The following is a 16,982-nucleotide window of genomic DNA, read 5'->3' as shown; positions in this document are numbered from 1 at the left end:
ATATATATACATATATATATATATGTATATATATATATATATGTAAATGCATACATACATACATATATATGTACATGCATACATACATACATATACACATAATAGAAGAAAGGGAATCTGAAAAGTAAGTAACTAATATCTAGGGACCTGGAAAAGTAAGATCAAAATTGTTCAAAAAAGCCAAGAAACACCCTTACCAATCTTCCATCTATAAGACAATACACCGAAGTACAAGGGTTTAAAAAAAAAAAAGCCAAGAAAACTATGGAGTGCAGGTGTAGAAAGAGAGCAGCAATGCTATCTTGTTTAGGCTTTAGCTTAAGTGGTAGTCTTATTATCTTCTTTGTCTAAAGGATGGGAAGAATGATATATACCCTTATAAATTGAATAAGAGAATATTAGTACGGTATTCTTCAGATGAAGAATATTTTTCATTAGCATTCTACTATTACCATTCTTTGCTACTAGGAATTTTTAGAGTTATTAAATGGAGCTATTTATAAATATGAGCTGAGATGCAAATAGTACTGGAATTCATTAATCTCCTGTTAAATATTCGACAAATATTTATTGTGTGCAAAGCACTGTGCTAAGTGCTACAGCGGACTACATAAGACATAATGCCAATTAACTATCATAGATGGAAATAAAAGTAGAAAGGACTATAGAATCCTTATTATCTAAATCCATCACATGGAATGTAGTGAAGGTAGAGGAGGATGTAGACAAAATCCCTAATGATAGGAAGGTATAGATGAGTTGTGACTAGTATTTTTGAAAGGAATATCCACAAGGATCAGATGAGACTCATCAGAAAATTGGAACATTCACGACCATGTCAAAGTGAATTATAACCAATAAGAGCCATTCCCTTTTAAACTGATTATTACATGTCCATAAAGATTACACTTAGGACAAGGCTTTGTACGTTTTTTTTAAAATGGACCCATAAAGATTATTTCCAATAACATATCTTGCACATAACTTTTTTTTTTTATCCTGGGACTCCATTCTAGGAGCATAGGGCCACAACCAGTAGGCAATGGATCGCTCAGGGTCACTCAGCTGGGAAGTGTCTGAGCTCAGATTTGAACCTAGGACCTTTCGTCTCTAGGCCTGGCTCTCAGTCCCCTGAGCTAGCCCAGCTGCCCCTACTTTAGGTTGCAGTTTCTTTAGCAGACGTAGTTTTACAGGGTGGGGTTGCTAGCCCCACGCCCAACCCTCCTCCTTTTTCATCTGGGCTAGGGACCCTTGCACATAATAGTAAAATTGTATTGAAATGATCTACTGAAACAAAACTTCGAGGCAGCATGGAGACTGTAGCCTCCAAAATAAGACTTTACTTTGCAAAAAGCTGCAGGAAGAAAAAAAAAGTTGTTTTGGCCATTACATAAGCAGAACTTTGGCTGTTCCAAATTAAATGCTCTCTGGATTGTTTATTTTTTCTCAGTCTGTGCTTATCTAATGTACAAGGATCTCTATGGTCTACAAAGCTTCTTGAAATCTCAGTGAGACATTAAGTTATACATACAAGTAAATGTCTGATGATCCCCAAATTAAAACAAACCCTAACATACTAAGTTTGTATTTACATTTGAGGGACCTAGATCTTTTATTACACTATCATCTGAAACAAAAGCACTCCTCTTTTTATTTCTGTTTTTTTTCTTGCCCAGAGCCAAGTTTTTCACTAACCAAAGCCACCAGTTTCACAACATGACTTCATGTTTTGATGTTTCTTGTCATTAAGCACTCTATCTGCTTTCCAATTCACATTTATGTTTCATCTTCCATCATTTGAACGTAAACTCCTTGAAGGCAAGGGCTGGTTTGCTTACTTGTATCTGTTTCCCCACATCTAGTATAGTACCTATACACAGTGCTTACTACATGATTTTTCATTTGTTGTCTATGCCTTGCTCAATATTTATCAAACACTGACAAAAGACAACAGTCCATTGAATTGTTGGCATTTGGTAAACAGCTGGCAAAAGCTTTATTTTTTGTCTTTGGTCACCATCCTCCCTCTCCTCCAATTTCCTATTCCTTCAGTTCTGGGAAGCACATAGTTAAACATCAGTTCTCCACTAAAAAACAAACAAGTACAGCTCACAAGAATCTCTTTTGACTCATATGACCTAGGCCCATTCCATTTTGGAACACCAAAGACCCATCCTGGGATTTAAACTTCATTAGCTTTCAGATCAAATTCAGAAGCAGCCCTAAGGATTCAGCAACATTCCAAATCTTCAGAGAAGACGATAGCATTTCTTCAGTAAAAAACGTCCTTATTTAAGCAGAAAAGGCTTTGACAAATGTTGCCATTTTGCCTACCTTGTCCTACTGAATTGTTCTCCTGGGCCCATGTATTGCAGTGGGGTGAAAATGTGAGTCCTATCTTCCTTCCCAAATGTCTCTATTTATAACTTTCCAGAAACATTAGGTCTTCTTACAACTGGTTTGAAAGGTCCACAGGTAAATATAAAAGACTGGATTGACAGCCTGCTAGCTTGAAATTCATATCACACCATGCAGCCAGTGACTTCCAGTTCCATGATTAAATTATTCAGTTTTATTTAGTACTTCTTAGCCCCGTCTTGATCTAGCCATTGCATACCTATTTGTTTACCAACATCTCAAATGTGGTTTCACAAGTCCCTTGAAACTTACAGTAAATTAGAAAGGTAAGGTTTCCAAGAAGATTTAAAATTACTGCAACTAGAAGAGTGACCACAGCCCAGATGTGGCCTCTAGAGAAGGCTGAGGTTTGCCTTTCCAGAAATGGTCAACCTTCGATTACAACCGAGGCAGCTATGTCTGAGTAATGAATGAGTTAGTGAGTGAGCATAGAAAGAATTTAACAAGCCCATATGTTTCATGTTCTGCAATCTTACTCTCCTGGTACAGATCCATCATTTTCCCTGCAAAGTTATTTTTACATATTTTCCCCCTAAACACGATAAAACAGAAAGCAATCAGAAATACTAAGTACTGGTATTTTTGTTTGTTTTTTATTGTAACACAAGTAAAACAGACCTGCTTTCATTATACTATAATGTAGGTAATTGAAATGACAGTTTTAGAGGTTTAATTATCTTGGACTGTCAAAAAAATGGAAAACAGGGAGAAAGGTTCATTTAGCTATTTTCAGTGTCTTCTTAAAACTGGGCTACAGTTTTAGTGAATAATCAGGAAGAGGTTACATGCAACTTTCAATTAAATAAAAAGAACACACTGTAAGTTCTTTTAATTATTTGTTTATTTTTACAAAGAGACTAAAAGAAGAGCAAAAACAAGTTTATATGAGAGCTTGAGCTCAGGTGTGCCAGTTTCCCAGGTGAGTGCTCTGTTTGAATTAGAATATTGGTTCTGCTAGAAAAAGTCAGTAGAGACCCCTTTACCCACAATTCCACACAGTATATAAAGAACAAATCTCAAGTCAACTCAGTGGGCACATATTTGGCAGCCACAGTACTCTATTTTGCAAGGCATATTAAAAGGAAGTGAGAAAATAGCTCACTGGATCCAGACAGATTTCCAACTCGACATTTCACATTATTCCCACTGACCATAATAGTGCCTCCATAAGGAGCACAGGTTGCCTCTTCCACTTGGTCAGCATATATCCAGCTAAGATTGCTGGGTCTCTATGGTTTGCAAATTGACCTTGAGATAGCAGTAGAACACTTGGCTGCCTACAAAATAGTTACAGCATGGCCCTTAAAATTTAACAGCTCCCAAACTATTGAAATAACATTTATGAGAAGGCAATAGCTCTTGTTTTTCCCCTTGCATATGAAGTATCCATGCCTTTATCATTTTTATTATTAATACAAAATAAAAAAAGTTTCTCTCATTTTCAGACTATGCTCCCCATGTTAGCAAAACTGATATTTCTAAAATAGTCTTTCTGTTTTCTCTCTTATTTCAGGCTGAGATCATGACACTCTCCTATACAAAACTTTTCAATGGTTCCCTACTCTCTCTAGGATAAAATATAAATTCCTTGGGTTGGTATATTATTACCAATAGAATTCATTACCATTTGAACACCAACCTCTCATATACATTTCTAGTTCTATTTCATATGTAATGGTGGTTTGGCATATGCCTAACCTATTCATGATGGTATCACCCACATGGAAGATGATGGGAGACGTGTTTCTGAGAGAGAAGAGACCTGGTACATGATGCATAAGGGGACGACATCCTGTGCTAGTCTACCACGTGGTTGGAAATACTCTTTTTTTCCATTGGCTGCATAGCCAGAACTAAGAATGGTCATGATTTTTTCCCCTGCATTCTTATCAGACTCCACTCATTTGCCAGAGAGATGTTGGCAAATATTTAACAACTAGCACTTGGGAGGAGAAGGGGTATATACAATGACATATATTTCAGTTCAAATGTACTGTTAACATTTTCTCTGTCTTTTTTTAAGTCTATACAATCAGCAAAACAATAAATCAGTTCTAATTTGTAACTTTTACTGATTTCTGGATTATAAATGCTCATGCTAAAAATTTAACAACTGGCTCTCAGTTAAAGCACGCTACTACACATCTTCCCAAGGCAGGAGGAGGATCCAAAGGCTACATGCTTCCCTCTTCATCCTTTAGGGCTAGGCCATATAGCCTACAAAACAAGCCTAGAATTTGAACCTTTTTTAGGTCATTCTTTTCTGTTTTAGCTACAAGGCATGCCATCTACCACCAGGGAACTTGAGCCATAGGGATCTGATAGCCCAGAAATTCAGTTCAGATATTGTAGCCAACCCAGCATGGGAATCCTGAGGAACAAGGGTTCAAGAACACCAGACAAGTGTGGCTCTAGACTTTTCCTTGGTGAGAATGATGCTAGCTTCTGAGGTAAGCTGCGAAACTAGACCCAACTCTCCTTGTACTCCAGACTAAAGTGGTATAAGGCATATTATGGCCCTGATATATTGGGGGAAGTGTTGGTATCTTTGAACAAAATATCCCTTTCTAAAAGCTAATTGGATGTTACATGATTAGTTGGAACTGGGGTAATAGTTAATGGGACCCTAAATAGGACACAATTAATAGGATTGACCTGATGGCAGGGTTTAGAAATTCCACAAACCCCTAAAGGTCCTGAAGTATACTGTGAGGGTAGAGAGGGGAATAAATTATAACCAACCTGGTCTTCATAGAGAAAGGTGAGTCAACCCATGTTAGATATATTATTCCCCTTTATCCATATCCAAATTAATTCCAATTGACCTGATTACTGTTCTCTGTAAATGTTTATTCTCCATTTCTATGCATTTATATGTGTGTTCTCCCATGTTAAGATTAGGAAGAGATTAGTTAGCAAATAGGGTTAGGATTTGTGTTGGCAATTTCTCTCCTCAGCTCCTCCTCTAATTCCTAAAGAAAGCTCAAATGCCACCTTCTATAGGAAGTTAACCCAATTCTCCCTGGCTTTTAGCATTGTCCCTTCTGAAATAATTTATCACTAATTTACTTTAGTGCATTTCATATCTCTCCCACTACCTAGCTCATAGTAGAATGTATGCTCCTTGAGGGCAGGAGCTGTTTTGGTCCTACTATCCCCAGTGTCTTGCTCATATTAGGTGATGAATGTTTGATGAATTGAATTGAATCCCTCAGAAGACTACCTTTCTCATGCTCTCCAGTGTCAAAGCTCCAAGCATACCTATTCATTTTCTCTATTATGAAATGCTTGCTGTGCTAACAACAGCAAACCAAAGATTTATTCTTACAAGGTTACAAAATATTTATGTCACCCAAAAGAAGAGACTTCAGAAATGACTTGTGGAATGAATTTTGCTTAATTAGGTTAAATTTCAATTAAACGCATATGTCTAGCTTTGTTTTCTGTCAAATTCCTGGGAAACATTCCAACATTGGATCCAAAATGTTGAAGCCCTGGACTTACAAGAGTAGAGCTGCATGGCCCAGCTTATTTAAGAGAAACACAAAAACAACTACTAATTCTTATAAGATGATAGATAAGAATGAGGAAATTGTGTAGAAAAGAAAAAACAGACAGCCCATAACCATGTCTTCCCATTAGCATCACAGCCCCTCTACCTGGAATTGCTCCCCTTTTTAGCTTTAGACTCAGCCAGAAGTTAGCTGTAAATGTTTTTTGGTACCAAACTCTAAGAAGTCTTCCAGAAGAGTCCCTCCCTTCCTCCTTTCCTTCTTTCAGTTTTTTTTCTATTCTAATGTCCTCCAAACAGACACTAACTTGATTTTTCCTAAAGTTCAGGTCTAACATCTGCTACTCAATAAACTCCAAACATTATATTACCTATATAATCCTTCTGACTTCCTTCTGGACTTCCAAACCATGCCTCCTCTACTGCTGTCTCATGATAGAACTTCCCTTAGCACAGGAAGCCTCCTCAGTCTGGAACATCATACCATCCTTTTGGCCCTCTCACCATGGAATATCCTTCTTCGAGGGCCAACCTTCTCTCGATGGCAAGTTCCACCAAAAGCCCCCATTTCGTGAAGGGGCCAAAGAATGCTCCTTGTTCCTGACTTTGTCTGGATTCCCATCTAGTACTTTTTACTGCATTCTCACATTTTTTCAGCTCCCTTTTGTGTCCTGTTTTTTTCCTTCCTAAGAAAGTAATATACTTGAAGGCAGGAATTGTCTTTATTACTTATGTTCGTATCCCCATCACTTAGCACAGTGACTGCTATATAATAAATATGTAATAAATGCTTGTTTTCCCTTCCTCCCATCTTTCTTTCCTCTATCATTTCTTCCTATGCTTCTTTCCTTCCTTCTTCCCTTCCTTCCTATGTTCCATCCTTCCTCTCTTCATTCTTTTATATTTTTGCCAACGAACGTGGTTAATCTAGAAAATTTATGAATAGAAATTTTTCCTGGAGCCATTCAGCCAAAGCAGGCCACAGTTTCCCTTTTTTTTAACCCTTAACTTCTGTGTATTGGTTCCTAGGTGGAAGAGTGGTAAGGGTGGGCAATGGGGGTCAAGTGACTTGCCCAGGGTCACAGCTGGGAAGTGTCTTTGGCCAGATTTGAACCTAGTACCTCCTGTCTCTAGGTCTGACTCTCAATCCACTGAGCTACCCAGCTGCCCCACACAGTTTCCCTTTTAAGTGTCCTCCAGGTCTCAACATTCAAACACAATACATCCAAAAGGTTTTCTTCTCCATTCTTTCAGGGGTGTTTTTGTGATTCCAGTGAGAAACAGCATTAAACATCAAGGAACTGAAAGCCTAGCATAGAAGAATCCTGAAAAGGTCAGACCATTCCACCCTACTTACAACCCCAAATTCAGAGGATACATTCAGTGTTAAGATCCCCAATTATTCACACTCATAAAAAACATTCTAAGAGAACTAAAAAGAGGCAAGGTTTTCCATTCTTGTTATTAGTTAATAACAGACAATGCTAGGTTAAGGGCACAAGAACAAGTGCTTTTTGACAAATAACCATAACATTCATTTTATTGTTGCTAGCAGAGCACTGCCATGAGTTCAGGGGACAACTCCATCAGAGGGTACTTTGTTTTGTGTGAAGGCCAAATGCAAAGGCTTTAAAAGCAACTGTGTAAAATATTTCCACTTTATTTCTACTGAGGTGTGAAATAACAGGAGACTAAACTGAAAAGTTTCCTTAAACCCAGAATTTTCTGTCTGCGAAATGTTTACTGTAAAGAACTTAGAAGTGGCTTAAGAAATTAGTCTTGAAAGAAAGATTAGGGGGCCCCTATTAATTGTTTAGAATATATCTTTTTGTAGACATGAAACTTTCCCCAAGATTCATAACGAATCTATGATACCCTTTACTACATATATTTAACATTGCATGATGTCAGAGTTGGAAGGTACCTCAATAATCATCTATTCTAACTCATACCTGAAAAAATAATGCTCTCTAAAACATTCCTTAGGAATAATTGCTTTGTTTGAAGGTTTCCAATGAGAGGGAATCCTCTGTTTCTCAAAGAAACTCATTCTATTTTGGGTTAGTTCTCATTATTAGACATAATTTTTTTCCCTGAAATAAAGCCTAAATTATCCTCTTTGCAGCTGTCACCCATTCCTACTAATCTCGCCCTGCCCATCTGCAACCAATCAGAACAAGCCTAATTTCTCTTCCATGTGACCACCCTTCACATAACTGAAGCCAGGAATCATTGTGTAGATAACTCAGAAGACTTATAGAAGTGTAGTCAAGGCTTGATGTTAGTTTTTGCCTTTCAAACTTCCCAAGTCAAAAATGAATGTGACAGATGACAGTGAAAGGAGTGCTGGGTGTGACTTTAAGAAGACATTGGTTCCTATCTTTGCTCTGCTACTTTTGGAATCTTGGGCAAGCCACTTTATCTGAGTCTCTGTTTCTATATCTTTAAAATGAGACAGATGGACTAGATGGCTCATAAGAGGGGTTCTTAACTAAAGAATTGATAACATTTTTTCCAATATATTTTCTTCTTTTGATATAATCCAAAGAGTTTTATTTTATCCTCTTTAGAATAATATTCTTATAAAGGATCCATTGGCTTCATTTACAGCCAAAGTGGTTTGCAATACAAAATGTTCAGAACTACTGGTCTACAAGGGTTCTTTGGTCCTAGGTAAATGATTCTAGTATGTAGACTATATCATTATTATAAGCATCAACAAACATTTACATAGTGTTAAAATCAAAGCAAGGCATTGTGCTAGGTGATAAGATTGTAAACAGGTATGAAGAATAGTGCCTACTCTTAAAGAGACCCAGAATGTACAGCAGCAAGGACAAATATTTATATTGCTTTTTAGTTTTACAAACCCTTGTCCTTCTACAATTTTGTGAAGTGGGTCAATAGATAAAGGCTTTCCTCTGTAAGGATTTCCTAAAATTAAGGCAGAATTCAATCTCTTTATGTTATAGCTTTAGTTCATTTTCTGAGATTCAGAGAAGTTAAAGGACTTGTTCCTGGTCCCAAAGGGAAATTTCAGATATAGGATTTGATCCTAGGTCCTCCTGACTCAAGGTCTTCGACAGACTTTATCCACTCTATCACAATGCCTCTTTGAAATAGGTAGTATAAGTGTCCTTGTAGCCGCTTTTCAGAGGAGGAGATTATAGTGATAGATCATAGATCATATAAATGAAACTATATGTAAGAGATGTTTGTTGCATGCCCAGACCACCTAAATAAAGGCATCTACCTGGGAAATGCCAGAGACCTGTTCCTGTGAGACAGGACACTTGATACATATGTGGACATTCTGAGTGGTCCATTCTGGTAGGAAACAGCCTCTTTCCTCTGACTGTGTAGCCAGAGACAGATTTTTTTAAAACCACAAGACCAAGGCAACCTATCTCTGTCACTGACTTTCTGGTGCTATTCAAGACATGGACACCATCTGAAAACAACTAAGGCCTGAAGACTATCATTATATTGTCCCACTGAGATCAGGTAATCCCAAGAAAAAGGCTTGGGTTTGAGGATTTCTTCATTTATCCTTTTCAGTTCTAGGTATATGGAGTGGAATCCTGGATCTGGGAACCTGGAAGCTTAAACCTCAGGGATCTAGGAACGCACAGTCCCAAACAGATATTGAAAACAACCTATCAAGAAAACCCTGAGATGTTAGAGTGCTGACTCGCCCAGTGGGGCTTTTGATCTGGATCTTGGTTGGACTAATGCTATATAGGATATGATCTAAGTTGAAAAAATAATTCCCATTTCCAAAGACTGAAGTAGGGCAGGGCTAAGTACACCTATAGGGCTTAGAGAAAATGGTTAAATATTTATTCAGTTTATATCTCTAAAGAAATATTCATTTGTGAAAATCTATTTTACTTTTAAGGGTTCAATAGAATTCAGGTGCTTGGAACACTAAAATTTGGAGAAATCAATTATTAAGGGTTTGACCCAATGGCAAAGATAAGAAAATCTCCCTCAAGTCACCTAAGAGTATCAGAGATACTTGGGGAAGGCTAGAAACACACTTGGCCCTCAGGTAGTAAAGGTAAAAAAAAACTATTACAAATAAACATGTCCTATGGAATGTGGAGCCAAAAAAAAGGTACTCTAAAAAATTTTACTTTCTATTAGAATTTGGAGGCCAAGGATATAAAACTCTATCTAACCTTACTGAGAAAGTCAAAAGGGATAAACCAAGGCGACCAGGGGAGTGGGGAGGTCAAAAAAAGGGAGGGGAGAAGAAGGAGGAGGGAATTCATAAGGCCTTAAAAATAAAAAGAGGGGAATAATAAGGGAGCGGGTAGAAAGGGAAGTTAATCAAGGAAGGGTTCAAGGGTTACTGGCTTAAAGCAAAAAACAGATTTAAAAGGAAATAGTGTAAGAAGAAGGGGTAGAACTAGGAGAGGATACCAAAAGGTTGGGGAATACAGAACTGATAATTATAACTCTGAATGTGAATGGGATGAACTCGCCCATAAAACAGAAGCAAATAGCAGAATGGATTAGAAACGAAAATCCTACCATATGTTGCCTACAAGAAACACATATGAGATGGGTGGACATACACAGATTTAAGGTAAAGGGCTTGAGTAAAATCTTTTGGTCATCAAATGAGAAAAAGAAGGCAGGAGTGGCAATCATGATTTCTGACAAAGCCAAAGTAAAAATAGATATGATTAAAAAAGACAGGGAATGTAATTATGTCCTGATAAAAGGCAGTATAGACAATGAGGAAATAACAGTGCTCAATACGTATGCATCAAATGGCATAGCATCCAAATTTGTAAAGGAGAAACTGGCAGAGCTAAAGAAGGAAATAGATAGCAAAACCATAATAGTGGGAGATCTAAATATTCCTCTTTCAGATCTAGATAAATCAAACCAAATAATAAATAAGAAAGAGATAAGAGAGGTGAATGAAGTCCTAGAAAAATTAGATTAAATAGATATGTGGAGAAAAATAAATAGGGACAAAAAGGAATACACCTTCTTTTCAGCTGCACATGGTACATTCACAAAGATTGACCATGTAATAGGGCATAGAAACATTGCAAACAAATGCAAAAGAGCAGAAATAATAAATGTAACCTTCTCAGATCATAATGCAATAAAAATAATAATTAGTAATGGCACCTGGACAGGAAAATCAAAAACTAATTATAAATTAAATAACATGATTTTTTAAAAAAGAAATCATAAAAACAATTAACAATTTCATTAAAGAGAAGGACAATAATGAGACATCCTATCAAACTCTGTGGGATGCAGCTAAGGCAGTACTCAGGGGGAAATTTATATCCTTGAGTGCATATATTAACAAATTAGGGATAGCAGAGATTAATGAATTGGGCATGCAACTTAAAAAAACTTGAAAGTGAGCAAATTAAAAATCCCCAGATGAAAACTAAATTAGAAATACTAAAAATCAAGGGAGAAATTAATAAAATCAAAAGTAAAAGAAATATTGAATTAATAAATAAGGCTAGAAGCTGTTATTTTGAGAAAACAGATAAAATAGACAAAGTACTGGTCAATCTAATAAAAAAAGGAAAGAAGAAAACCAAATTGACAATATTAAAGATGAAAAGGGAGACCTCACCTCTAATTACAGATCAATCTCCCTAATGAACATAGATGCAAAAATCATAAATAGAATAGTAGCAAAAAGACTCCAATAAGTGATCAAGAGGATTATCCATCATGATCAGGTGGGATTTATATGAGGAATACAAGGATCGTTCAACATTAGGAAAACCATCCACATAATTGACCATATCAACAATCTAACAAACAAAAACCATATGATTACTTCAATAGATGCTAAAAAAGCCTTTGACAAAGTACAGCACCCATTCCTATTGAAAACCCTGGAAAGCATAGGAATAGAAGGACCTTTCCTAAAAATAATAAACAGTATATACCTAAAACCATCAACAAGCATCATATGCAACGGGGATAAATTAGAAGCATTTCCAATAAGATCAGGAGTGAAACAAGGATGCCCTAATGGCCTTAATCTCCTCTATTATTCAACATAGTACCAGAAACACTAGCAGTAGCAATTAGAGAAGAAAAAGAATTTGAAGGTATCAAAATAGGCAATGAGGAGACTAAGCTATCACTCTTTGCAGATGATATGATGGTCTACTGAAAAAATCCTAGAGAATCAACTAAGAAGCTTGTAGAAATAATCAACAACTTTAGCAAAGTTGCAGGATACAAAATAAATGCACATAAATCATCAGCATTTCTATATATTTCCAACACATCACAGCAGCAAGAGGTAGAAAGAGAAACACCATTTAAAATCAGCCTAGACAATATAAAATACTTAGGAATCTATCTACCAAAACAAACACAGGAATTATATGAAAACAACTACAAAATGCTTTCCAAACAATTAAAACTAGATCTAAACAATTGGAAAAATATTGATTGCTCATGGGTAGGACAAGCTAACATAATAAAAAAGGACCATTCTACCCAAATTAATTTACCTGTTTAGCACCTAGCTATCAAACTACCAAAAAACTTTTTTACTAAATTAGAAAAAACTATAACAAAGTTCATTTGGAATAACAGAAGATCAAGAATATCAAGGGAAATAATGAAAAAAAAAATGTGAAGGAAGGTGGCCTCACAGTACCAGATATTAAACTATACTATGAAGGAGTGGTCATCAAAATGGTATGGTACTAGCTAAGTGACAGAAGGGAGGATCAGTGGAATAGACTTGGGGTAAGTGACCTCAGTAAGACAGTGTATGATAAACCCAAAGAGCCCAACTTTTGTGACAAAAATCCACTATTTGACAAAAACTACTGGGAAATTTGGAAAACAATATGCGAGAGATTAGGCTTAGGTCAACATATCACACCCTACACCAAGATAAATCCAGAATGGGTGAATGACTTGAATATAAAGAAGGAAACTCTAAGAAAATTAGGCAAACACACGTTAGTGTACTTGTCAGATCTATAGGAAAGGAAAGATTTTAAAACCAAACAAGAGTTAGAGAAAATAACAAAATGTAAAATAAATTATTTTGTTTATATCAAACTAAAAAGATTTTGTACAAACAAAAATAATGTAGCCAAAATCAGAAGGGAAAAAACAAATTGAGAAAAAAATCTTTATAACAAAAAACTTTGACAGGGGTCTAATTACTCAAATATACAAGGAGTTAAATCAATTGTATAAAAAATCAAGCCATTCCCCAATTGATAAATGGGCAAGGGAAATGAATAGGCAATTTTCAGATAAAGAAATCAAAAGTATCAATAAGCACATGAGAAAGTGTTCCAAATCTCTAATAATTAGAGAAATGCAAATCAAAACAACTCTGAGGTATCACCTCACACCTAGAAAATTGGCTAAAATGAAAGAAGGGGAGAGTAATGAATGTTGGAGAGGATGTGGCCAAATTGGGACATTAATGCATTGCTGGTGGAGTTGTGAACTGATCCAACCATTCTGGCTGGCAATTTGGAACTATGCTCAAAAGGCTATAAAAGAATGCCTGCCCTTTGATCCAGCCATACCATTGTTGGGTTTGTACCCTAAAGAGATCATAGATAAACAGACTTATACGAAAATATTTATAGTTATGCTTTTTGTGGTGGCAGAAAACTGGAAAATGAGGGTATGCCCTTCAATTGGGGAATGGCTGAACAAATTGTGGTATACGCTGGTGATGAAATACTATTTTGCTCAAAGGAATAATGAACTGGAGGAATTCCATGTGAACTGGAAAGATCTCCAGGAATTGATGCAGAGAGAAAGAAGCAGAGCCAGAAGAACATTGTACACAGAGACTGATATACTATCGTAAAATAGAATGTAATGGACTTCTGTACTAGCAGCAGTGCAATGACCCAGGACAATTCTGAGGGATTTATGGAAAAGAACGCTACCCACATTCAGAGAAAGAACTACAGGAGTGCAAACACAGAAGAAAAGCAACTGTTTGAACACATGGGTTGAGGCAGACATGATTGGGGATGTAGACCTGAAACTACCACACCAATGCAACTATCAACAATTTGGAAATAGGTCTTGATCAATGACACATGTTAAAATCAGTGGAAATGTGCACTGGCTATGGGGGGGAAGGAGAAGCTGGTGGGTGAAGGGGAAAGTAAGAGCATGAATCATGTAACCATGTTAACTTTTCCAAAAAATAAACATTGAAAAAAAAAGAATTTGGAGGTCATTGGTAAGATATTGGAGATCTAACTCCTTTTAGCCTCATTTTAGTAAAGAACTACTTCTAGATTTTCACCACAAGAATTTCTTATCAATAAATTTAAGAGACTGTCTTTGGACAATTTTTTCTGAAGGACTCCTGTACTTATAATGAATTAAGACCTGCCATTTCTGGGACCAAAAACATAATAATAAACATATTAATAATTAAAGATTACAATTACAATTAAATAGAATAATTTCTAGCCTACAGGAGATACCATAAAAGGTAATCCTGCCACTTTTTAGAATTTTCCTAGGTTAATGTATACTCTAAAACAGTAAATGTTAAAAACCAGAGTTAGACAAATCGAGGAGACAATTGCTTATTTATTATAAGACTTGTGGGATTAAACTCCCAGAGAAGGAAGGGCAGATAAAGAAGAGATGTAGGCCTACAACGACCTGGAAAATATCTATGCATGGTCTTAGATGAAAGACCAGTGTCCTGCTGGCCCTGGAGACTCTGACTCCCAATAGAATTTGTCCAGTATATTTGAAAAAAGTAATCAGCTGAACCTAAATTCTAAACTAAACTTCCCAGAGGAAAAAAAAATCCCTCTGTCATTTTCTTCATAGCAATGGTCATCAATTGGCCCAGTCTTCAGGCCTTATGAAATATTGTTACTGTTGTCATTTCTGAACAATATTGTCCCATCTATCTGCAGAGGTAAGAAAGAGAATGATGGTACTAGCTATTTATAAAATATAAGAGCTATTCTTATCAGATCAGAGATACATGAAGGAGAATTTAATATTTGTAATGTTTATATAGAGATTTATCACAGAGGCACTTCTCTCATATACATTATTTCCTGTTATAATCTAATATTTGCTAGGAATCTTCCTCATGTTCAATACTTTTTAGAACTGTAATAAATAATCCAATTCAATTTAGAAAATAATAATGTTTTCCTCCAAATTCTAATAATCCTCTGATACAATCTGTCCCCAGTTGTGGTAACATGCAGTAATTTCCCTTCTTTTTCAATTTCTTTGTGGAGTTCTATTTTTTTCCCTTTATGAGCCCATTATTTATTTATTTTATATATATGTGGTCTTTTGGTTCAAAGGGTTCAGGGGAGGCTGGTCAGGTCCTTTAGAATTCATAGTTTCAGCCTATCTTTTCAATTTATTCATTTAATGCACCAGATATTACTCTTCTGAAGGATGACATGCAGGGACTAATGGACATCATTGCTGACTGGGCCAGACGTTGAATTTGTACATTTGTACATTTAAACTTAACTGTAATAAATCTTACTGTTGTCTTCCTTTTCAGGGCAGTATGAATAATCAGGCATCTATCTTAACCCCAAAGCAGTTTTCTAAGGCCAAATTGTTCCTTCTGAAAAGGTCAGTTCTTCCTTTAAAAGGGATACTTAAATACAATGAATATTAGAGTATGGGGTCCCTGGGTAAATTTCCAAAGTCACCATTTTCCAAACTGTACTTTTGATTCCATATAACCTATACTCACAATGCCTCCTTTTTCTACTGTGACTCACCCTAAACCCTGTATTTGCTATGTGAAACTTCTGAATTCATGTGCACTGACCTAGGTGAAGACTTGGGGCATGACAGTCATTAAAAAGAACTTAGTCTTTTTTTTTTTTTTAAGCAGGCACTTCAATCAATCAATGTGCACTTATTAAGTGCCTGCTATATGAGAAGCACCTTGCTTGTCTCTGGGAATATAAAGATAAAAGTGAGCAAGTCCTTACCTTCACGGAATTTGAAATCTATCTAGGGAGACCATAAGTATAAATATAAGGCAATACAAAATAAATATATGTGAATTAGAAAAGGCTTCATGAAGAAGGGAACACTTGACCTACAGTTTAAAGGAAAAGGAATTCTAAGAGCTGAAGGGAAGGAAACAAGTACATTTCAGACATGGGAAACATTCAGTGCAATGAGACAAATACAATAAATAAGCGATTTGTGTGGAGGTAAATATCAAGAAGACCAAAATCATACAGTGCACAGAAGATTAATGCACATGATGTGTAATATCAAATCTATGTAACCGAGATAGTTTCATTCTTTTCTCCTGATGTGCTCCCCACAAAGACTGACTACACATTAACTCTCCCTCCACTGATCAGTGTAGTCACATCATCTTCAGCAGCACTGACTATTCACTACCCCTCTCTGGATTAGTCTCAACAAACAGAGTATGAAGTCAGGTTCCTGCTCTCCCTCATATTGAGGGGAATCAATGACCTGGATATATAACTGAAAGCAAGCCACTTAAATTCCTTGGGATTCAGTTTCTTCATCTCTAAAGGGGCTGGGCTAGATCATCTCTGCAGTCCCTTCAGTCCTACACCTAGGATCCTAGAGAAATATTCCAAATAACTTCTATGGCACAAAATTGTCTTATCTATCATCTGTAAGCACTCAAGTACTTGCTGCATTTTTAAAGCTCATACAAGATCAAAGGTGAGTCCCTGAAATTGTCCCACAGTCCTCTATGGTTTTCAACATCAGTATCACACCACCTCTGCATTACTTTAGAATCATGCCCCAAGCAGTCTTTATTTTGTGGATAAGGTTACCTCCCACTGAAAATGATTCCAGTTTGCCAAAGTAAAGTCTCTTGTACATATCCTAGCCGACTAACACGCTGTCTCTACTGCAGCCCTGACTGTGGTGGCTACATTCTGAAATGTGAAAGGTGATGATAACATGCCATCATTAGCTAGATCTGCTCCAGGTGGGACTCCTCACATGCTCTTTACTTTGTACTCAGTCCATCCTTCTCTCACCAGGATAGCTTTAAACTTTTTTT

At 36.4% G+C, this 16,982-nt stretch overlaps 1 pseudogene; it reads left to right on the top strand.

The window, feature by feature from the left end:
* LOC123249054 overlaps window positions 1–15,408 on the top strand; it is a 138,358-nt pseudogene extending 122,950 nt beyond the window's left edge.
* The last annotated feature ends 1,574 nt before the right edge of the window (window positions 15,409–16,982 follow it).

Source organism: Gracilinanus agilis, chromosome 1 (genome assembly GCF_016433145.1).
Source record: "Gracilinanus agilis isolate LMUSP501 chromosome 1, AgileGrace, whole genome shotgun sequence".
In the NCBI taxonomy this organism is placed as follows: domain Eukaryota; kingdom Metazoa; phylum Chordata; class Mammalia; order Didelphimorphia; family Didelphidae; genus Gracilinanus; species Gracilinanus agilis.
Note: the sequence above shows the minus strand (reverse complement) of the source record. Positions and strands in the feature narration are given on the sequence as shown.